The sequence below is a fragment of the Neodiprion lecontei genome, chromosome 1 (genome assembly GCF_021901455.1).
Source record: "Neodiprion lecontei isolate iyNeoLeco1 chromosome 1, iyNeoLeco1.1, whole genome shotgun sequence".
NCBI lineage: Eukaryota > Metazoa > Arthropoda > Insecta > Hymenoptera > Diprionidae > Neodiprion > Neodiprion lecontei.
In genome coordinates this window covers 37411240-37435889 of record NC_060260.1, presented here as the reverse complement: position 1 = coordinate 37435889, position 24650 = coordinate 37411240, and the positions used below count along the sequence as shown (strand labels likewise).

Below are 24650 nucleotides of genomic sequence, written 5' to 3'. Positions count from 1 at the left end.
TATTGAAATTTCCTTGATTAAATTGAATTTGTTAAATTCATTTCAAAATCAATAAATTTTCACAAAGAGATTTCAGAGTCTTGACGAAGAAACGTAGGAAAATCCGGAACAACTCCGAGAACGTTGACGAATAATGAAGGAAAATTGTTGATGAAGAATATTGAGATTTTTACCAGAAAACCTCGTTGAAAAATGGCTAAAAATTTGTATTCTTTCTATCTATCTATCTATTTAAACGCTGCTGTGTAATTTTTACAAAATCTATAAGTTTTCACCAGAACATTCAATCACTTTACACAGATTTTCCAATCCAAAGTGCAAGTTCATCGATCTTAAAATCATAACATCGTTTATGATCATACGATATGTATTATTGTTTACCGATTGGATGATTTAAAATTTTTTATGCCTGAATATATGTAACCTGCAGCGCTTGAGACTGGCAGACAAAACTCCCGAATTACGAGACCCGCAATACAATCATGAGAATCATAGCTGTGCAACAAGGAGTCGCAAAATGAATTCCTTCTATCGACAGAAAATGAATAAAAATCAATACAGTAAGGTCACATAAAGAAAAACATTTACAATTAGAAGACAAGATTGTGGGTCTCTTTTTATGAGAAACAATGGGTATAAAAATTACATAACAATTTCATTCCTTCGTTATTTATTAATTTTTTTTTTTTTTGCAAGTACAAGTTCCGTGCAACAATTGTTTGATTCATAAAATAATCCGTAGGAGTAAAATAAAATCAGTTTCATTATGTGGTATTCAATGATATTGTATGTATTTTCAACTGTAAAGAGTAGTAAATTTATTCGTATTTCTTACTCGCATTGTGTCGCTCAGCCGAAGAGCTCGGTAGAATATGAGTAGGTATATAGTTAATATAATTGACTGCCTACACGCCTTGGTCCCTCAATTAAGAAGTTCAGTGTCACTGTAATAATTGTTTGCCTCGGTACATGGAAGAAAAATAACTGCCAGTCCGTAATTGGACCGTCTATTATACGGTCATTCCTTCATACTTATTCTAGTACATTGGAATAATATTGCTCTACACTGTTTTTACATTCAGAGAATGTGCAAAATTGTAATACGTTTACATTTTGTTTTGGAAATCTACGGGCGATGCTAAAAAGTGCTAATCGTTATCACTGACATGATGCTATGCGAAAGTATAATAGTTAGTCGTCGGATACTTTATTATTAGACTCTTAACAGTCTAAAAAGAAAGTCAACATGCAATTTTATCGTTTCGATTACCCAATTACAGGCTATTAAACCTTTCTAGAATTTTAATTATCATAAGGCATAATTGTATCGGGTATTTGGGATGAAAAATGAGTGGAAATATGGAGAATTCTTCGGATGTATTTTGTGCCACTCCGGTTATTACAACTGAGCACATATTCCATGCATACAAAAAATGAGAAAAAACGAGTCAACGTCGCCAATTGAAAACAACGAATGCGATGCACCGAATTGGTTCCGTTTTATGCTTCAATGCTCGTGACGGTAGGCACTTTTTAAACGTTGAAAACCGCGACGATCTTTTTTTATTTGCACACGATTAGCATCTGGGGAATGAAACGGAAAGTCAACATGTTGAAGAATCTTGTAACTACTTGATATTGTAAAAGTTGTTCATCTGTAAAATTTTCAAGTTCATATTACATGTTAATTATATAATATAGGTATATGTTGTATATACATGTATATATTTTTTAATTTCAGATTCAGTTGCGTATTGCTAATATGTATGTTATTTTTCGAGTTAATGTAATGTCATTACATACATTTAAGACACCCTAAAATTGCGTAGCCATTTTCTGTCCCAATGGAGTTTTGGCAGTAGCTGCATACTCTGAATAGCTTTAAAAGTTTGACTTGCACTTTACATGGGCAAAAAATACCTGCAGTTCTCATTGACCTACATGTTGAACATTTATACAAGGTAAAACGTGTCTGACTTTCTTACTTATTGTATATTTATATCAATTTCGGTCAGCATTTGTGGCTTTTTTTTTGTGAAAATCTATTTCTACAAGGCCAAAATCTGGATATATTTTCAAATTGCCAACTTACGATAAATGCAAGAATCTTACGAATATTCCAAGCCCGTAACAGCTGAAGAATGACCGAAGTGAATGCAAATTTCAATTTTATAATTCCAACTGCCGCAATGTACAACTAAAAAGAACACCTGTAATAGCAATGTTTCGATTCCACTATTTTCTTTTTCTAATCGTTGAGGGAGGGCATTGGCAGTCTCAATTCAAAATTTCGATCAGATTTTACAATAACTTCGGCAGGCATCCTAAATTTACGGGGGATTTTGTTTTTGTCCAACAACTCGTTCATTTTCAAGTTTTTACTTGAAATGTAATCACAGTTTAACTTTTAGCAAAATTCATTCTCTACAACTTTGCTAGTAAGAATTTTTTTTGTCTATGATTTATATTTTACGACCTAAACCATAAATTCAAGATAGCGGCCAAAGCTACTGCAAAATCTGATAAAACTTCTGGATTCAGACTGTCACCCCCCCCCCCCCCCCCCCCCCCCCCCGCCGATCCTCACCGGCGGTTAGAAAAACAAAATGGCGGCTTCGAAAATTGCAATTACTGATGTACTAAGTTTTTCTTCCTACACAATCTTGGAAAATACTTTGAAATTACACCGAGTTGCGTCACGTTAGCTGCGAGTGTCGACGGCATACCGCAGAACGTGTAATTGCCGTTGAGATAATCGTTGAAACTGAGAAAAAAAAACGAACCGTTATATTATCATCAAGTTTTGAAATCAACTGTGGGCACGTTGATCTTCGACCGTTGATTCAATTTCTCGAATGAAAAACTGCCTGTACAACAATGTATGCCGATGCCCCAATCAATGTATCAAATTACGCAACCGGGCTTTCCGTTATCTAATACATGTTAAAGATATACGTACATAGTACATTCCGTGGCATAGTACGAAATGATTTTACAAAGTGTACTCAACACATACAATTTCGCATATAATGTTAATTATCTATTACAACACGTGGATGTGAATTTATTTTCGAATTTCCAACAACGATATACAGTTTTCGAATAGGTTCAATAGAATATATCATATAAGTATCTCCTTCAGTGTAAATACAGTTATACTATATTTAATTTATCGAGTCGAGCAACATATTAATTTATAATATAACGCGAATCTTTAAATCGATCTCCGCGCGGTGGCGTAATTCGAAGATCCGATAGAGAGTGAGTTGAGCGAAGTTGAGAGGAGATTGTGGAGAAGTTGATAAAACATCGAGGAGCGAAACTTGATGCGATACAGTTCGTCTCGATTTCTCGATATTTCGTCGAGTCGACACACAGCTGTTGACACAGGTGTCGTCAATATTCGCTAGCCCTCGGACACATCAACGGCATCGCTGTTGCTGGCGTGAAGATTGATGCGTGAGAGCGACACAAAGATGGTTGTAAATTTGGCCGACAGATAGCGCGAAGAACGCGAGGCAGCGTCGCTCGGGATGAGGCCGCGCTGTCAAACGAAGAATCAAATCAGTCGGGGAGTTTGAATCGAGGAGATTGTTACGTGCGCCCCTCTTCTTTGGTGAAAAGTTCTTGTCCCGAGCTGCCGAGCGTTGCGCTTATTACCGTTACGTTCGATTTCTCTCACCGAGATCCTGAGGAGAGACAGCAACCTCGTTTGTCCGAGTTCGATCAGGGCGTGTAAACACCGGCGGATTAGATTATTAAAACCCTTCGTCGCTCTCGCGGAGACTGCTCCGAGTGTTCCGAGTCTATCCGTTCGCTTTGTACCTGCAAACTAAATTTGATTGAATCGCGTGTGTCGCCGCCTACGCACGCGTGGTAATCGTACAGTGACCGTACGCACTGTTGTTGTTTTAGTAAATGCTATTACACTATTGCATTGATAAGAAAAGCGGTCGGTCGTTTCTTCGGTTGTGCTGTTCGTCGATACGTTCGTCGACGGTGGATTATAACATCTCAGGGGGAATCGGCCTTGGTTGTAGGCTAAAATAGGAGCCTCCATCTCACGCTGCGTTTCACATTCGTTTCTCTCGCTGCGACTACGAGGCTTCGCTTTCCCTCTTCGCAACTTCAGGGTTAGGGTGAGTACACAGTTGCATACATACATACGTACATACATGCGTACGTACGTACCTTGATTTACTTTGTTTACTCACGCGCTATCCGTACGTCTTTTTTTTTTTGTTTTTTTCGGTTTCCTTATCTCCATTCGGCAGACCGACGCTTTCGCCGTGTTTCGAATCTCCCGTGATTCTCGGCTGTTCGTTGCCCTGGAAACCTTGTGTTTTTTTTTTTTTTTTACATCACCTGCCATCGGCGTTAGTGAGGTTGCGACCCCGCTAATGACCGAGGCGGTATTCATTTCGTACGTACTTCTTACTTGGCTACTCGCAGCTCGGCGTTACTCAACCTCACCTCACCTAACCCAACCTAACCAAACCTAACCTCTAAGCACTCGGCGCGTGTACGGGGTGATGGTGCTGCTGCTGCTTCAATAGCTACCAATCAATAGAGAAGAAACGGCCACCGTCGGCCGACAGCTGACGGTATAAAACGGACATTTCGCTTCATTTTAGGTCAGGTGGATGAGTGATGCGTGGTTGCTAATACTGATTTATAAATCTCTCGCAGACCGTTGTCGATTTTCATCTTTTTTCTTTTTTTTTTTTCTCTGATCCTCATTTTATTTTGTTTTGTTTCTCACTTCGGGGCGGATTTGCCGATTCAAATTAAGTACGAAGTCGTAGCTCATTTGTTATCCTTACCGATTCATCCGACTGCGACTATTTCGCTTTGGAACGATTCAAGCTCGATGTTTTTAAACTTAAAACTCGTTTGTGCATCGGTAACATATCGTATGTATAATAAGGTAATAAATTAGATGTGGGCGAATATTCTCGGAATGATTCGGACGAAACTGGTAACTGGTTTTAACTGAGAATATCCGCGAAGTCATCTGATATTCATGTTCCTAGAAACCAGGTTTGCGGTTTAGTAGTACCAAACATATTTGAGGTTCAATTTTGTACCTATATATTATACCAGAAACTTGGAAACGCAAAATGAGATTAGAAAGTTTGAGATTTTGGGTATATTTGAACACACGACGCTAGGCGTTTAACGACTAGATTCGTGATCAGACGTTAAAAGAAATTCTTGATTCCTGATCAGGCTGAAGTTTGCAACGTTAATGTACTGATGCATTGTTGGAAAAAATCGTTACTTTGCAACTTTAGGATTATCTGCAGTTTAGCAAACCGTTAATAAAGCATCAGCAAACTCAGATTTCGTAAATCCAACTTCTTCAGGTATTCTATAGGTGCAAAATAGTAATTTTTGTTTCAACGCATCGATATATTAACGTTACTAACTTCAGCTTCCTGATTCCTGTAACGATGAAGTCTGTCACAGACACGCCGTTATTAATTATCTCATTATCCATATCAGCTGCTGTAGTATCGCAACGCCAATTCTGTGATTTTTACTCTCTTCACAAAACGAATAACCACAAATAAGTATATTTTGTTTGAAATCCTTTCTTCGTCATCTTTTCATCTCCTCTCGCTCAGGAGCAGTTCCGTAAAATGTACTTGAATTAGCTCCCGAACTCACTTACGCGTCCTTGATAAAATCAACTCTTTGATAAATTACTACACGTATAATATAATTTGGAATATGAAAGAGGAAGGTATTTTATACAGTGAATCAGAGAAAAATAATAATCAGGGAGTGAAAGAATTGAAAGTATAACGTACACACAGATCGAATGTTCGAGATTTTTCTCTCTTCCTCTCACTCTCTCTCTCTCTCTCTCATGGAATAAAAATACAAATAAAAATATCTGCGTTACGTTGTGCTGCGGTCTCTTTTTATAACTTAGGTACCCGTGTTTCTTTCTATATTCCTTCGACTATAATCCGTACGAAGTCAGCAGGCTTCTGTTGCATACCTATCATAGTTAAATCTCGCGCAAATCTATATCTTATTACACGACGACGAACACGAAGTCTTCTAAGCGTGCTGTTACGTAGGACATGCCCAAGGATAAATCTAACACGTTCAGCACTATTTTTCATACTTTTTAAATTACAGTCCTGCAAACGATTTCATTGCATAATCGTTAAACGTTGCGTATGATGTACGTACATACAATGCTGATCTACACAGTCACTGCTTGTTTGAATAATTGTTGTATTGTCGTATATATGGTGTACGTTACAGAAGTTATTCTAAACCGTTAAAGATAATACGCACACACATTTTATACTATCTTTATCATCTCGCCTCTTTTCTTCTACTCTGCAGGCATTCGTTGTATCGTTGCGAACGGATTATTTCCTCGCTACTCTCTCTGTTTTGGTGTTGTTTCAATATGCTGACAATTGTTCGTGTATAACAGCTGTCCGGAAACTGAAGAAATCGCGATATTTTAAGAAGAAAAAAAGAGAAGTAAACTGTATCGCACGTTTCTCTATCTGTCAACCTCTTCTGCGTAATCGTAATACAATAATAATACATATACGCTGTTTCTGAATTATACTACTACTTTTAAATATCCGTTGATATTATTAGATTTATCATACCGGATATGTCGTCTTGCTGATTCTTACTTTGGTGTATGTTCCCGCACAGAGATTTTCTTATCGCGCTTCACCTAGCGTGGCGAGTAAATGTTGTTAATTTTTTTCCCAGTGTGCCACGAGGTCAATGATTTATACATATAATTCTCTTATGCATTTACAAAATTGGAATTATATTAATTGTGCATACATATATATTTATACACACAGTATGCTTGCCCGAATTACTCTCGTAAAATTGTGTGGTACTGCCTTATGTGGTTACTGTATTAATGTATAATACACAGATAACAACTTTCGAGTGTTACACACACACACACACACATATATATATATATATATATAAAGCTTGGCCCAGAAGATAATTGGAAAGAACAATAAATATCTGCCCGTTTTACAATTCCCAACGATACGAGAGTTGTGATGAAAAAATTCGTTATTATTTTAGAGGATTGAAATTGAGAAGTCTATTTACATCGCCACTTCTTCAGGTTTCGTATTTCTCTTTAGCTTTTTTATGCTTACAAGGTTCCAAACGTGCTAACGAATTTCTATATTGAATCTGTCTGCTACTTTACACGTGTGCTAATGTGAAACGGTTGCGAAATTATTTATGTCAAAGAACTCAGATTGGTTTATCTATGTATCAAACGATGCAAAAAATCGAGACTAAGTTGAGCCGTATATGATATTCTTAATTTCTTCATTTTTTAAATTAGTTATCATCGAAAACATAACGTAGAGATAACGATTTTATGATAAAACTTTTTTACAACAATATGTGGGGACTTTCATAAAAAATTAAATGCCTTACCATTTTTAATTTGTTTACATCTTTTCTAATCGTTACGAATATTTAAACCTTTTTATGTTCAGCATAATTTTTTTTTTTTTTTTGATTTTGGGATCGCTCCTGTAAATAATTTCTTTTACATTCTTTTTGGCACTTTGGACATTTCCGAATAACAAAAATCAAATGCCAGAGACGGTTTTTTTTTGGTTTTTTTTTCTAATGTATACAAACATTTTTCACTTACTTTTTACGCACGCTCAGTAACAAACATTTTCAAATCATGTACGAGGTAAAATTTATTCTTTTTTACCAAATTTTATACAAAATCAAATTTTCACCCATCACGCAATGATTTCAATATGCTTTTGTTCGAGAGTCGAAGATTTGTTTCAAGATTTTACAAAAGTTGCAAATAATTGCGCCTCAAAATTCAAAAAAACACTTCTAGGTGGTGGGAATAATACTTTAAAAATTGTATAATTTTATAAAGAAATTTGTCAGTGATTTTTACTTCTCAGTTACAATGTACGAATTATTTTGAAGAGCGCTAAAAACGCGCATGATCTGAAAAGAATCGAGTTTGAAAATATATTTCAATAGCTGACGTTCTATACTTACACTATATGATAAACCATTATCATGTGTCACTCTATGTGATCTTCTAAGCTTATGAAACAACAACGGTCGTCCGCTGGGACAGTAACAGCAGATGTACACTCGGAGGCATTGAATTTGTCCGCTACTCAAAGTGGCGTCAAAGATCCTTCCAAAGGACGTGTCAGTCTGTCTAGCAGGACGCTAACCGCCCCGAAACTATTTTCCTCGTTGACGAAGGTTTCACGCGGACGATGACGGAGAAGAGAGGAAAACTTGGACGGAAAGTTTCTTTCTCAACTCGATTTGTTGGTTCATGCGAAACGGATGTCGGGTCTATCGGGAATACCCAAAAGTCTCGTTTCTTAGAAAGACATACATACATGCGTTTTTTGTTGTTGTTGTTGTTGTTGTTGCTGCTGCAACTTTGCACCGATGAATTTTTTGCCGTCAATGGACGTTGAACTTTGTTGATTCTTTTGTGTTTAATTTTTTTTTATTTTATTGGATCTTACTAATACATTGTAGTCAAAAGTTTCTGCTTTAATTATAAGTGTTTTTTAAGAAACGGTCACACGCTGCAGAGTTGAAACGCATTTGAAGAACAGACGGGGATCCTGATCAATATCGCTTGTCGCAGCGAAGAATTTCATGGGCGAAGAAAAGTTCGACAACGTCGTGGTGGACTTGGACATAAATTGAAGTCTCGCCTCTTGACAATATGCGTTACAACTCTGTTGCTTGTATCGTACAATATCAAACTTGGAAGAAAATCGAGAAGAATGTTCTACCAACGTCAAGACGTTATAGTCTGAAATTTATTTAATTCAATTTGGTTCAACTTTTCGTCATTTTATTCATTCTCATCCAGTATTTACTGTATTACATTACACACGGATTTTATCAATCTGCAAAGTCAAACTTCGAGTCATCTCTTCTCTCTACCTTACCATCCGAGTTTTGAGGTTAGCGTCGGTCGGTTAGCTCAAGATGGAGGATCGAGTCCGAGTGCAGTCTGACCAACCTGACGCCACGTGATTTGGGGAAAAAGCTGAATCGATCTGGCCGTGAAACTGCCATGCCCTCGTTTACTAGTATTCAACGTTTTCGAGTGTACGAACTCACGACGACAGTGAATATATACAGGAATTCACGCGTCGTTATATTATGGGGTCATTACTCGCCGTCGTTGCTGTCGCAATGGACAGCAAACTTATTTCAACGGGAGATGGCAAATGCGTAATATAGTCCGCTTTGCTGGAGGATGAGAGGACAAAGAGAGAAAGAAAAAGTAGCGAAATACTTGCAGCGTAGGAAATTAACAACGAACACGAATTTTTTTTTTTTTTTTGGTTTCTGTTCAAATATTAATTCGTTCGAACAAAGTAGAAGAAGAAGAAAGATTTTTATCGGTTATATATTCGATCGCCTGTTCTCTACAGTTAAGAAATGTACATAGTTTCCGTACTGATTTTTTATAAATATATACATACGTAAAATATATTAGCTCTTAGATTAATCGGTTATTGTTAGAATTGTTTGCTGCGTGCCTTCGGCTTCAAGGAAGCGAAGCCAAGCGTGACGAAACAGTCTCTGCACCGCATCACGTATTATTATACCGAAGCTTCGTCACGGCGGAAGAAACAATTAAACTGTCCCTTACAATAATACCCATGTATACTTGGGAGTGACGATGTAAATTTCTTTTTTTTTTTTTGTTTCTCCTCACTCGTTCCTCGCGACGCTCTTTCTGACGAGAAAACAAAAAAAAAAAAAAATGAATATATTCAGTCTTTAAATATAAAAAGTAAAAATAGAAAATATCGCGCGTGAATAAAATTTTTGTATAGAAATTAAAACCGATAAAGATAGACGGTCGGCGGTAATATTTATATACTACAGATATTCCAGATAATTTGAAACACTTCTTGACGATGTTTTATTTCATTCACGTTTGTTCGGTATGATATTCTTATCTTGACTCGAACGAAATCGAACTCTATTTTATTATATTGATGAATCATTTCGTCTCTGGATAACTTGACGGAATATGTATGCTAGAAGGAGTAAAATGTCGAAAATTTTCAGGTGAGTTGAAAAATTAACGATTAATTTTTCGCGCTTAAATATCAATGTGATTCCTTCGCATCATTTAAAATGAACGGCTGTGTCCTTCTAATTGGCAAATGTAACGTACGACGATACAGATGTCTAATGTGCACGCGTAACAAGTCTCACACACGCAAGTCTGAAATGTGCCTCTCGCAACAAATTTCAAGTATAGGAAATATGTACGGTCGATTTTCAACTTTCGGTAAAATTATCTAGGCCAGCCGAGCTAATGCTTGATAACGTCTCTGTAGCTGGCTGACTACGATATTGTAACCTATCGTCGAAAATAAACCGAAGTCGGAAACCCCGCAGTTTGTCTACACTCGCTATGTTTTTATCTCTACGTATTCTCACACACACCCACACACCCACACACATTGGATGATCGTTCGGGTTTTTTTCCACCAACAAATGCGTTAATGCAATAGATTTTAGTCCTGGAAGAAGTATTTAAAAAATACCTGGTCGGGAAACAACTTGCGAATAAAAATGTTTGGAACGCTTTTCGGGTGCTCTCTATAAATAAATTCATAATTTCGAAGCTGGACACGTCGTTGTGAATTGTTTGAAATTCGATAAACCGTATATTTTGAAATCGTAACTCCTTCAAAGTCGTTGTAAAATTATATGTATCGGAAATTTTTTAATTTAAACATTTAATAATTAATTTAAACAAATTTGGTCAAGTGCGGGGAAAAAATTCTGTCCAGGTGTTTTTCAGGTCGCTGATTACGAATCTGAAATCAGATTTTGATAATTCAGTATGGCAAATCCAATCAGCGACCCCAAAAACTTCCGCGCAAAGTTTTTCTTTTTTACCGTATTCGATCAAATTTGAAATTTTGGCTCGCTATATTGCCCGCTATTAAAATCGTTCTTCGTCTTTGTTTTTTTTATTTTTTACGCACTTTTTTTCTTTGTCGCGTGTTTTGCAAATACAAATACACACGTATTATAAATATTCAACTTACCGACGACAAACATTCACTATACTCATCACTTTATGCGTACCAACGCGAACTAACGAGACTAAACTAATGTGTATGTAACGTACATATTGCAACCGTTTAAATTACTCGACAACTTGTTACTGGATTATTACATCTGCATACACGATTATAGTAAGTGTATGTACATACCTTGTATTACACACATAAATATTATTTATATTCTACACTAACGCGTGTTTAATGCGCTGCACATAAATACGCAGAATGACAGTCATTTTTCATTTACCTAGGTACTAAAAAATCGTTATAGTTTTACTACCTTTTTTGTGGCTGTTTAGTTTAGTTTTTTTTTTTTTTTCCCCTTTTTTCTTTCCTATCAATAATCTGAGAAAGTAACACAATAACAGTTGAAAGAAATGCGCGACGATAGTTTCTACATCACAGCTGCATGGATGTAAAACGGAAACGGAATTTTCAGATTAGTCTTTTTTTTTTTTTTTTTTATTACTGCTAATCGCAACGATCGTAGAAAGAACCTGCATCAATTATATTTGTTTCTTTTATTCCTTGTTTCTGTTATTTATTTTTGTCTATCGGTTTTGTTTTTTTTTCCCCTCGTATATCAGCCACTTTCTTATCGTACATTTTATTATTTCTTACTTTCACTGTATGCTGTTTTTTTTTTTTTTTTTTTTTTCTCTCCAAAGTTGATTGCGTTGTTTGTGTTTGCAAAGTCGATATAAAAAATAAAAAAAAAATGTACACATACGTAAAAAATACGACGTGATTGTGCGCAGATAAGGTTTTATCGTGAGTTTTATCGTCGGCATATTATAATATTCCTCGTTGTGTAAAAAGCACGTGTATGATCGCAATTTTTCACTCACATTTCGAAATCCTTAGTTGGTTGAAAATCATTGTAAAGTTTTGAGAAAATAGTCGTATTTTCATCAATGTTTCGTTACGATAACGTCACCAACTTCAGTCTCGTCTATCGTGGTACATAAATGTATGAACTGCAGCTCTTGTTTCTGCAACTTCCTTCCGCTTACGATAATTAATTCACTCTCAGGGCAATTTCTATTGCCCTCGTCCAGCTTATCATTGTCGCTCGTATCAGAATTAATATCTCTGTCGCCACTCTCAGTTTTACTCACTTGATGTGCTAGTTATGTTTGCGTATATAATATATAACGTGTCCTGGGTATAATATCAGGGACGTGCAGATTCATTTTCATCGTTATTATATCAATTGTCTTGTACTATGTTAGATTGAAAAAAAAAAAATTTTAAATTTAAATAGGAAAGTTACCGAGCAGCTATTGTGGAGTATTGAAAAAAACCGTTACTAAATTTGAAGGAAAAGAAAAAGAAAAAAAGACCTTACAGATATTTGGACAAGAGATGGGGAGCAATTTTATAAATCGTAATCACTTTTCAATCGAACTATTAAGAAGTTTCAATTTTTAATGGCAAATTTAATGGAACGAGGCCTGCTTCTGTTATACTTTATAATTAAATATCAACTCAAGCACTGACTTTGCAGTTAAGTTCGCGATTCGTTCGTATGCAGAAAATTATTTTTCAAGTAATTTTTTTTCTTTTTTTCGTATATTCAATTACGTTATATGTCTCTGTTATACGATAGAATTCGATCGTTAAAATTTATAACTTATAATCGTATAAAGTGGGTTGTTTTTTTTTTTTTTTTTTCTCACAGTACTATCGAAAGCAATGAAATATAACAAAAATGTATCCTCACTGTAAATTATAACTTCTTATACATTAATAACATTACATAATTCATTATTAATTTTATTTTTTTCTTATCCATTTTTCAGATGTCCGTGACTTTGGATGATTTTTAAAAAAACTGCGATGCTGCTGCCGCTGCTGCTGTGGGATTATTAAAAACAAACGGAGGCAATTTATCTAATTGCGCGTTTCTTGTTTTTTTTTTTTTTTTCCGCGTATAATCTTTTTTTTATTTTACCATTTAACAACAAGAGTATAAATCCTCATTTTCAATTCCGGATTTAACACGTCGTAACTATTTTGCTTACAATATAGATGTGAAATAAAGTAGTTCAAAGTAGCCGTAAAAGTATAATACAATCATCGGTTATCCGTCGTTTATGTTAACCTCCTCGTGCCGCGACGATTGTCTCTTACAATTGATTAAAATTCGAAACTAAAACTATTTCTTTCCTTCGCTTAATTTACTTTTTTTTTTTTTATATATTGTTTTCAAATATTACCATTAACCGGTGTGATCATCACGCGGGTATAAAACGTGGCCTCAGAAATATTCCGAAAACTGATGAAGCAGAAAAAAAGAACGTGGCAGTCGAATCGTAACTTCTAAAAATTAAATCGAAACTAAAAAAAAAAAAAAAAATACGAAGGCAGTTTTTTTCACCGTAAAGAAGATTAAAAAAAAAAAAAAAATAATTGAAGACACATGTTTAGATAATATATCGAACCCATCGGCGAGATGATGCTGCAGTTCACTTTTCCCTATTCGTCTTTTTATATCTCCTATTCTGCTGCTTCTTTATTCTGAATAAAGGTGAGTGCTAAATATAAAACATGTAACTATTTATGTATATATGCAATTTTTGCTGATTTTTTTAAGCTGTGATTTATCTACTTGGACAATTTATAAAGATAATGAAATTTAGTGTTTACAACTCTTTGAGTTTCTCGATTACCGCTCAAAATGTCGGCCAAAGTTGCAGTTCACACGTCATAATGCTGATAAAGCGTGTGCCAAATTTGAGATTTTTAATATTAATGTAATCTGTGTAGTAAATATTTAATTGTAAGTATCGGTTATTTTCTCATAAAATTATCCGAGCAACTTGAAACTTGAAGCCCATTTTTTACTTTTTATTATCACCTTTCAAATCACTTCTCCTGATTTCAACGAATCTTTATCTTTTCGAACTTCTAAAATCCGAAAAACATACGTTCTTAGAAAAATGTCGGTCCATCGATTTGTCCTGAAAAAATTCCGCGATGATCACGGAATCGGCTCGATGTAAAAATTGGGAACTTACAGAATTTTACAATCAACCGATGAGCATGAAAAATTACCGTGTTCCGTTCAATTTGAACTTCCGGTTCTACAGGAAATTAATCGATACTCAATTTTCAACCGACAAACTTATACTTTTGCTTCTTTATTACTTTTTCTAAACAAACGATTATATTTTTCCCAGTTCGCGTATCTATTTTTATCAGATTTTTCACTCACCCATTTTCTAGATCATCGCTGAAGTTTCTCGGACGAATCGACGGACTCTTCCATTTTCACCGTCGTGAAAAGTATCGCGAAAAAACTGTTTCTCCGGCTTGATTTACACAACATGATTGTATTTTTACGAGGGTAGCGGGACATTTTTTTCAAATTAAAAATATCCCACCTATTAATGTGTCAGAGAAATTTATACCGACCCGAGTTTGACCCAGACCTCGAAATATTTATGTCGAACAATGACACCTTCAACTCTGTAATTCATTGCACGAGTGCACTTGGCGTATTTTATTATTCCAGCAGCGGTTCACGCGACGCGTGTTTAACCGTTTAGCTATCAGCATTGCTCGACACAAATATATTACCTCATAAAACGTCGGCAGACAAACGAAGAAGCAGTAAAATTTTCGTTCGTTACTACCGCTGCTGCTCGTGCTTGCACCAAACGTACAAAACGTCTGTCATTCGTTGAAGCCAGTTGTATTGCAGATTTGCACAGAGAATCTGGCACCCGATTTTGGAGAAGACCGAAATTTCCAAAGCTTACGTCGGACCATTTTTTTTTTTCGCTTATAAACTCAAACGGGAAAAAGATGTGGTGTTTTCAAAAAATGACTCGCAGCCTACTTTTCAAATTTTCGTTCGTTTTTTTTTTTTTTTTTACAACGGGATTTGTTTCAGAACCGTTTGTATCCGTTCATACAACTTTTCTTTTGGTTTTTATTTCGGCCCGAAAAAAGATGGAGTCGTTTTTTGATTTTTCGTAAAATTGACTCTTCTGTTTTTTCGAAATTAATCACAATAATTCAGCGAAGCGATCTTTGTTGGCAGAATTCTATCATATTTGAAAATAGAAAAGTTTGGTTATCGTAAAATCAAAAAACGAGTCCGTTTTTTTCGGACGAGGTGAAAAACAAAACAAAGGTGGTAGAAACGAGTACAAACGAAGTTGTTTTTTTGAAAACGATTTATTGTTTTTCCAATTGAGGAACGAACGAAAAAATAGTGGTAAAAACGAGTACAAAAATTTCTCTCGGTGCAGGTTCCGATTCTATTTTCGTACAATTATATAACGTATAAATATCGAATATCCGGTGTCTTGGTTTATTTATAATCCTATGCAACATCTCGCGTGTAATAAAAATTTGTTGAATTAATTTTTTCAAACAAATTTTTGTCCCACTTAAAAACGTCTTGATGCGGAACAAAGTCTTACGCGGATACTGCAGTGAACCGCATGCGCGTATTATTTATAATAAGCGTTGGAACATTTCACAGTCGTCTAGATTCTAGAATATAAGAGAGAAATTATACTCGGTTGAGAAAACTCGTTTCCTCGTTGGTTTTGGGTGAGAATTGGAGCGCGTATTCTTGCATATACGAGACAGGTGGTGGAATTGCTGAAGAAAATTTAATCGCGTGTCGTATAAATTTACGTGCACGTGCGACGCCTTACTTTTGTCAATTTTTGGGAATTAAAAGAAGGCAGTTATTTGGGAGATGTTGTAACGACTTCGCGCTTAGCGTACTCCTATTTCTAAACACGGAAGAGACTTATTTTTACAACTATGCGAAGGTATATTTATGTCATCCAGCAGCATGCGCAGAACCGCGCGGATATGTGCAGTAATTAAGGTCAAGCCTTGCGAAAGAAACTGAAACTCTGCCGTACGTAGGATTGTAGAGAACTGGTACAAGTTATACGTATATATTGTTTGAATGAGAATTTCAAAAATCTTACAAATTTATTTGCAAATCTTTTTTTTTTTTTTGTTCATTTCATATATTTTTATTATTGATGATTGTTTGAACGTAAATTAGTACGTGTATTATATGTATTATAGTTGAATAGTTGGTAGAATTAATCAATATTCACTCAACGATCGTTATAACATGTGAACATATCAGATAAGATTAATCTGATATATTTCGGTTCGGTCAGTCGGAATAAAGTTTCCGACTTGTTTTTAACAAATGAACAAACTCCGATCAGTCGAATATATAATTATACACTTGCAGTACTTATTTTTTCGGTTATTTAAGGGGGTCATCCCATGTGATGGGCTCAAAAAATCGATTTTTTTTTTTTTTTCATAAATTTCTTTCTTAACATGTCTAGAATACGGTAGTAAAGTGATTTTTAAAAATTCGATGTCGTTTTAAAGATACAGCAGGTAGTAGAAGCAGCTGTTCGAAGCGCTGAGTTGGCAGTCGGAGTCCGGGCCTACTGTGTACGGTCGGCTTTATACCTGGCACCCTTTATATAGATACGTTTATACGTGTTTCTACAGGCTTAAACAGGAATTTCTATAATTATTAAATATTTTACTACAGTTATTTCAGTCTTGGTTGAATTTCGAAGAGTGCAACAACTACAAAATATTACTTTTAATAATGAGTGGACGGAAAGGAAGTACGAGTGGAAATGTTTATCCTGGTCGTAATAAAAAAAGAACGTTTTCTGGAAACCGTTTTACCACCCAAAATAAAACGGAATTTACATCAGCTTCGGCGAAAAAACTCAAAAATAGCATGAATATGGAGGTTCCCATTGTTTCGAATTTCGCGTATTGCATTTTGGAGTTTGTTTCTGTATTCGCTGCAATTTCTGAAAAAGTAATATGCAAAACTTGTAAAAGTGATGTGTCTATTTCGCAATCAAGTTTCCGAGGGTTAGGTTTTAAAATAATTTTATCATGTGAGTGTGAAAAACAGATAGTTATAAACTCGGTCCCGTTGATCGAGAATGCATTTGAAGTTAATCGCCGGTTTGCATTTGTGATGCGATTATTAGGAATTGGTCACGAAGGAATAAATCTTTTCTGCAGCTTAATGGACATATGTTCGGGTATTGGAAATTCAATTTATACTGCACTACTGAAAAACATTCATATTGCCACATCGTCACTGTGTGAAACTTTATTATCATTCGCAGTCACGCAAGAAAAAGCTTCGAATGAAGTAGCAGGAAAACCACAAGATGAATTAATCGTGTCTGGTGACGGTACTTGGAAGAAAAGAGGCTTTTCATCTCTATTCGGAGCTTCTACATTGATTGGAAAGTACATCGGAAAAGTTTTAGATGTCATGGTTATGAGTAGTTTTTGTGGTGGATGTAATCAGTGGAAAAGTAAGAAAGAAACGGATCCTTTAGGGTACGACATGTGGAATGAAGCGCATAAAGATGAATGCACCATAAACCATACCGGAAGTTCCGGTAAAATGGAGATAAGTGCCATCACGCAAATGTTTTTGAGGTCTATGGAAAGATATGGCGTAAAGTATCTTACATACATTGGCGATGGTGACAGTAAAACTTTCAAAGGGATCCTAGATGCTAAACCGTATGGAGATACTGTAGTAACAAAAAAAGAATGTGTGGGCCACGTAGAAAAGAGAATGGGAACACGACTTCGGGCTGTTAAAAAAGATAAAACTAATCAAGGAATCGGTGGAAAAGGACCAGGTAAACTTACTGATAAAGTTATTCAAGAAATAACAAAATTCTACGGATTAGCGATTCGACGTCATCCAGATTCGCTAGAAGATATGAAGAAGGAAGTTTGGGCAACGTATTATCACAAATGTTCTTCAGATGAAAATCCTCAACATCAATTTTGTCCTGAAGGCGAAGACAGTTGGTGTAAATGGCGGAAGGCAGAAGCTAAGAACGAGCTCGACCAATTTCATCACGATAAACCACCTCTTATACCAAATGTACAAACAGTTATCAAACCTGTTTTCGAAGATTTGTCAAAAGATGAATTATTAATTCGTTGTTTAGGAGCAGAGACACAAAACAATAACGAATCTTTGAATTCGTTGATTTGGACTTTTGCTCCTAAGCATCTCCATTCTGGTCCCAAGATAGTTGAAATTGCTAGTTACTTATCAGTTATCATCTTTAATGAAGGTTTTGAAGGTGTTTTAAAAGTAATGTCGGTTATGGGATGCCCTATTGGCCGCGAATCCCATACTTATGTTGAGAAACGTGATGAAAAGCGAATCTCACGTTCTGAGCGGCGCGTAAGTGATGCCGTTAAACAAGCCAGGATTGACTCAAGAGCTGAACAATCTGCTTTGAAAGAGTTTCAAGAAGAAGAGGAAGGAATGCTCTATGGACCGGGCATCGCCGATTGAGGGTAAGTTGAGATTTTCATAGTTAAAAGCGAACTTGAAACTTTAAACGCGTTTTTCTAAAAACTCTGTTTTTCAAACTTTCCTCCATCGTATCTTAAAAACGGCTTGACCGAATAACTTGAATCTTGAAGCGTTGGATTCAGCACATTCAAACGCATGGAATGATCTAAGGACAATCAAAAATTCTCAAAATTTCGATTTTTTTATAGCAAAAAACAAACAAAAAAAACCCAAAATTCACGATTTTTTTTTCAAATGTCAATCAAAACTCCAATTTTTGGTATATTCATTTGATGATAGATCATTCCGTGCATTTAGGCTCACAGATTAAAACGCCGCCTACTTTTTTTGTTTCACATAAGCCAATCAGCTGAAATCGTGGAGAAAGTGCGAGTCCATTTTTTCGAGACGGGGCTGTTCAGACCCCTGTAACTCATGTTCTACATTATATTTTTAGCTCAAATTTTATACTGATACTGCCAAAATATATGTTAATGAATTATAATAAACAATAAAGCTCTATCTATTTACTGGTCGTAGAAAAAAAATGCTAAAAAATCCCTAAAATACAGGCCGTCACATGGGATGACCCCCTTAATGAGCTTGTTATAATTCGACAGACACAAGGAAAAAATTGAGCGAGTTATTATCGAAGTCTTCTTTACGCAAGAAAACTAATTTTCATTTTCTACCTAGAACTATATTTTTCGATTGCGATAAAAAATGAAATTAGTCAAGGACTGAGCGGTAACCGTAACTAAAAATTTCTTTCGGTGTACGTATTGCTTTTTTTCTCGCTTCTCCGTAACGCGGATCAGTGGTACGATTTTATCACAATTATTATACATACGATAATTGTTATCACTCGATCCCGTTTCATTCGTATAATCCTCCGACTATTTTCCTTTCACTCAAGAATTTCCACTTCTCCTCACTCTCGCGTCTATACCTCGTTCACTTCTCCCAACAGTCCTTGACTTTCTTTTATATCTTGCTCACACTCGATCACCACCGTCGAATCCTTGAGCTTATAGCTGCTCCAGCTTCTCTTCTTCTTCTTCTTCTTCTTTGTAGCAGCTACAGAATCCAATCGAGCGAAGGTCGTAGCTAATTCAGCTTCTTATTAACGTTCGTTCGACTGTTAAAACTTTTTTCTTTTAATTTCCGTTTCGCCGAACTGCTGACTCACTGCTTATTTACTCATTTTAATACAATCAATGCTGTCTGAACCGATCAGCAATATTGGAAAGAATTTCAAGAATCCCGTTAACATTGCTCTACGAAATTTGTTGTTACTTTTTATTATTTTTAATTTTTTATTCATCTTTAACTTGGAAATTGTACAACGTTTGTTCAAAATCTGTCTCAAAGCACCGATGTCCATCAGAGAGTTTACCCGTCATCAAAATTGTTTATTGAATTGAGTTTTCGCCGCTTTTCTCTGATAGCAATTTACTTGATTTAATCTCTGTTACGTATATTCTTCTTCTGTACCGATACTTCATATTATATCATACATCGTCCTAAAAGTCAAGTGCAGATAATATTGTTATATACAATTTCAATTTTACGTAAAAATCATTCAGTTTTTCCCTTGCGATTAATTCACGTATAATCTAAACAAATCAATGTATCAATGTACGTAAAACTATCTTACTTCAATGAAAATTGACTCGATCATTAATTATATATCTAAGCGTGTGCCCACCGGGAATATCACAAATTTTTCTTTTTTCACACCGCCGTATCATCAGCGTCGTCACGTACTCGTTAATATACTATTACACTTTATCATCAGGGACCAGGTTTATAATACATATATGAATATATAATTTTGAAATCAATACCGTATCTGCTACATAACTTATAATATTACACATATTGTTTGATTACGTTTTTCATTCATCGCGTATAATAATGCTAACGTTTCTTGTATAATGCACGTATAACGCAATGCGAATATATCTATATTTACTCGTTATAATGCAAATTTATAATTCCAATTCGCTGCAGCGATATATAGGCTATATTCGAAACTCGCGATAAACCGCGTTCGATTGTGTAAATAATCATTTCCGGTTTCGTAAATATCGTTTTCGCACACTTTTAATAATCATTAATGCAAACGATAAAAAAAACTTGACTCGTGTTATTTTTTTGAAGTTTCCAAATTCTCTGTAAGTATTTTGTTTCATAGTATTTGGAAAAAATAAATCGATTCTTCTGTATGGAAATTTAAAACATAATATGTATAATATAATCGAACCGAATACGCTTGTCAGAGGATGTTTTTTTTTGTTTGTGCAGACACTACTTCATACTTGAAAATAAACAAAAATTGCCGATGGCGGCGACGGCGGTCAGTTTGGGGTGGAATACCTTATACGTGTCACAAGTTTACTAATCTGCAACAGCACCATTGTCGTACTTCAAGTTATAACTGTTATACGCTTCAAGTACACGTAATTGCATGTAATTAATCTCAATTATAAAGCCACAGCGAAATATACTGTCGATTATTAAGCTTTGAAACGCTGCCTCTTGTATTAATATTGTTCCAAGAGGTTGATTATACGCACTTGAAAAAGTTATGATTATACACACTGGAAACAACGAATATTGCATTTAAAAGAAATTGCTGTGTAGAAATTTTTGTAAGCGATATTTTATCCTTAGGAAAATAAAAAGACACTGCGCAAAAAAAGTGCGATACAAATCATTGCCTTGGTACAATACATTGATTGAAGAGAAAAATGTACGTATCGGGTTGTAAAAAAAAAACAAAATACTCATTCTCAATTAATATAGTGAAAATTACTGTAATGTAATGTACCCACAACGTTTTTTTACGAAAACGTATCTAAAGTTGAAGATTTTTCAGTCATTTTTCAAAATTTGAAAAATCTTCGAAGACGTATATTTCAAAATAATGAGATAATTCTTTTAAAAATTCACGTGTCTTCCGAAAAATCAACGAATTTATTTCACATGACTGAAAAAAGAAAACATTCCCTGAACAATTTATCGACAACTTTTAGGTATTATTATTGTTGAAATTTGATTTTCACATCGTATTTATTGCGGTTAATTTTTTTCCCATACCTATCTTATCATAAGGTATTCAATATCGTCGACGACACTCACTTTTGGTTGATAATGTATAACCAGTACATCCTTAAATATCCTTACCAATTTTCCGCACGGACGTGCTTTAATTTTAGGGTCGATAATTGACCTTGACTCTTACAGAGCGATTCCCCGTTGCGAATTGTGTAACATTGAGCACATTATATATATATATATATATATGGTACATTTTTACGAACCTATAAAGTACGTTGCACATTTTCTGCGGTATGAAAACTTGTGTTGGTTCATTTTATTTCTTTTTCGTTTTTCATCCTTATCTTTCGTTGAATCAATTCCACGTTCACGTTCAGTCATTATAACTTTGTCATCGTGTTATTCAATTGTATCGTGTGCATTATTTACACGCCATGCGATATATATTGTTGAATTATACAATAACCCTGCAGCTAGATCACCGGAATTGTATCTTTGCGTGTGTATTGTTATTGTTATTGTTCAGTAAGGTATGAAGTGACGAGCAGTTTTCGTGCACATTCTTTATTTCGTTGTTTCTTTTATTTATTTTCTTTATTTATTTACAGTAATGTGCGGAAATGTCAGGCGAAATGAGTAAAGTGGATGATGATTATTTTTATTATTTTTTTTTTTTTATTTGTTTGATTCTCGTATCATTATACGGATGTATGTTGACGACGCAACGAATTGAATGAATTTCAAGGGAGCTTTTTACTTTGTTGGGCTGAAAAATGTTCGGTTTTTTGTATTAATATTTTCAAATTGATTTATTCCGTTCATTATGCAGAATTATAACTCTTTGATTTTACGTTGCATCGACTAGTCTGTAAAATATATTCGTTCGTATTCAATTGATTACTGTCGTAATTTGGGGCTCTGAAATACACTGCAGTTATTTATGATGTAACACGCGAATGTTGACAATGCAATAAACATAAACGAATATTTCGTTGCAAAGAATTTTCAGAAAAAATCTGATATTGCACTTTCGTTTTTATCCTTTCTACGTAAAACGCCTGACATGTCTTTGGGATTTGACTGTTTCTACACCATTATAAATTCAATTTATTGTTTGCCGATATTCTGTACCGCGAAATCTGTTTTGCCGGCTGTAACTGGAGTCTCACTTGCTGGAGAAAAGTCAGTTGTTCGCTTTCCGAACAAAGTATCGCTCTGATGGTTATCTGCGATTTATCGACCGTCAGTAAAACAGATACTTATCGGTAGTGCTTTTCGCTCCGTCGGTAATCCATCCAAATCACACATACCCTTACCATAGTAATTGACCGAAATGTCGATAATAGCATATTAAATTCATCCGCTTCGTACAGCGAGAGTGACTGTATTAAATAATAGAATAATACTACTTAAATAACAGTAGCGGGGAAATAATAATCTAGCGAAATTTCATTTCTCGATCGTTACATGGTGAATTTGTGTCAATCTATAAAAGATGTATGTTTTTTTATTTGAGTCACTGGGCCCATTGTGTTTGAAGTGAGATCTCCGCATATTTCGCACAGTGAATTCTAGCTGCAGGTAAACTATTTTACGTGTATTACAGATAGGTATGCGAGTAAGTTTATTAGACCTCTGTTTGTATGATATCTCAGTCACAGTAGGCGGAACTTTCTCGTATGCAGCACAGGACAAACAATAAACTTGGCTATCTTACGATCCGAAGTTCAATTTCTTGCCTGCGGCGTTATATTGCATGTTTTGGACAAGTTTCTAACGGGCATATGCGCGTAATTATTTTCGAGATTACCGCAGCCAGCCAAGTAATGATATATAGGTATATATAATTATATGTAAGAGGAATAACCACAGATTTTAGCTCTGCGTAAACCTCTTATGACTTGAATTTTAGAAGACTCTAAAGGAGGGTCGATTGTTTTTTGTTTCTTTGTTTTTTTGTTACTCTTCGTCGATAATTTGAAATATTTGTACTACACTTGATTACAGAATTCAAATTTTCCACATTTCACTACAACGTTGTTTTATTTGACGAAAAAATAGCTTCGTACGTCCGATAAAACAGTTTCAATTCAATCGTGAAAATGAAAATGTCGCGAAACATATCTTTATTTTTCATATCATTCTCAACGAATTTCAGTGAAAATTTCAATTTCTTGTACAAGAACATCGAAGACTTTAGATCGACAATTTATGTACCTACAATTAATCTAACGTTTCACAAACTTTCGGACATATTAAATTTTGATTTTGCCAATCAGATTCAATTCCACCTGTGCATGTTTATTCACTTTAAGTCATGTGGTAGTCCTACCCTTACCGACTGAGCAAATACATCCGTTTTCTTCCAATGCAAAATTTTTATCGCACCGATGCACGGTCGAAATTTGAATTCTTTCCGTTACTTGTTATAGGATGAAAAAGAGTGATTTTGCTCGGTCGGTAAAGGTAGGGGTTTTACATGACCTCAACTTCCACCAGCCGCAGCATTTAGCGGCTTTTTTGTTCCGAGTTTTTTTCGTTTTACACAGTTTCTGAAAACATATATACGAAGAGAAAAAGAGATTATAAGAAAAAAAAAAAAAAAATTAAGAACTTCAATCGCAGCTCAATAGCAAGCGGTAGGAATATACCAACGTGCTAATATCGTTGCAGTGAGCAGATCCAATTTAATTGGCTCTAATTTACCGATCACAGTGCATTTCTGAATAACACGCTGCACTTCAAAGTGCAGCGATAACGTTGAAAAATAGAAATAATCGAGTCGATGCAGAAATAAAAATCTTTGATTACGCGTTTGAATTTTCTACGTTTCGCTTTTTTTGCGTCGTTTCGTGCATTTGGTTCATTCCGTAAAAAATCCGTTCGTTATAAGTGAATATTTTTTTTTTTTTTTTTGTTTATGTTGGCGTCGATGTTTAAATGAAATGTCAATCAATTGAATAATCTGCAACTATGACGTATGAAAATTCTGTTCGCGTTGCGATTCTTGTGACAGTTTAATTAATTTCACTCAACATGTGAAAGAATTTTGTAATTGAAACATACTTTACGGCTCACGAAACAAATTTTTTCGCGTACCAAAG

General features: G+C 35.2%; 1 protein-coding gene across 3 annotated transcripts in view; it reads left to right on the top strand.

Moving 5' to 3' along the window:
• Nucleotides 1-3485: 3485 nt before the first annotated feature.
• Nucleotides 3486-24650, top strand: part of LOC107225817 (probable beta-hexosaminidase fdl) — a 71991-nt gene continuing 50826 nt past the window's right edge. Inside the window, exons 1-3 of one of the 3 annotated variants that reach the window (XM_046742092.1) lie at nt 3486-4139; nt 4940-4941; nt 13557-13656. The gene's annotated coding sequence lies outside the window, so the exon portion shown is untranslated. Of the gene's footprint in view, nt 4140-4939; nt 4942-12928; nt 13657-24650 lie in introns of all 3 variants that reach the window. The other 2 variants (XM_046742082.1, XM_046742097.1) reach the window with 2 other exon arrangements.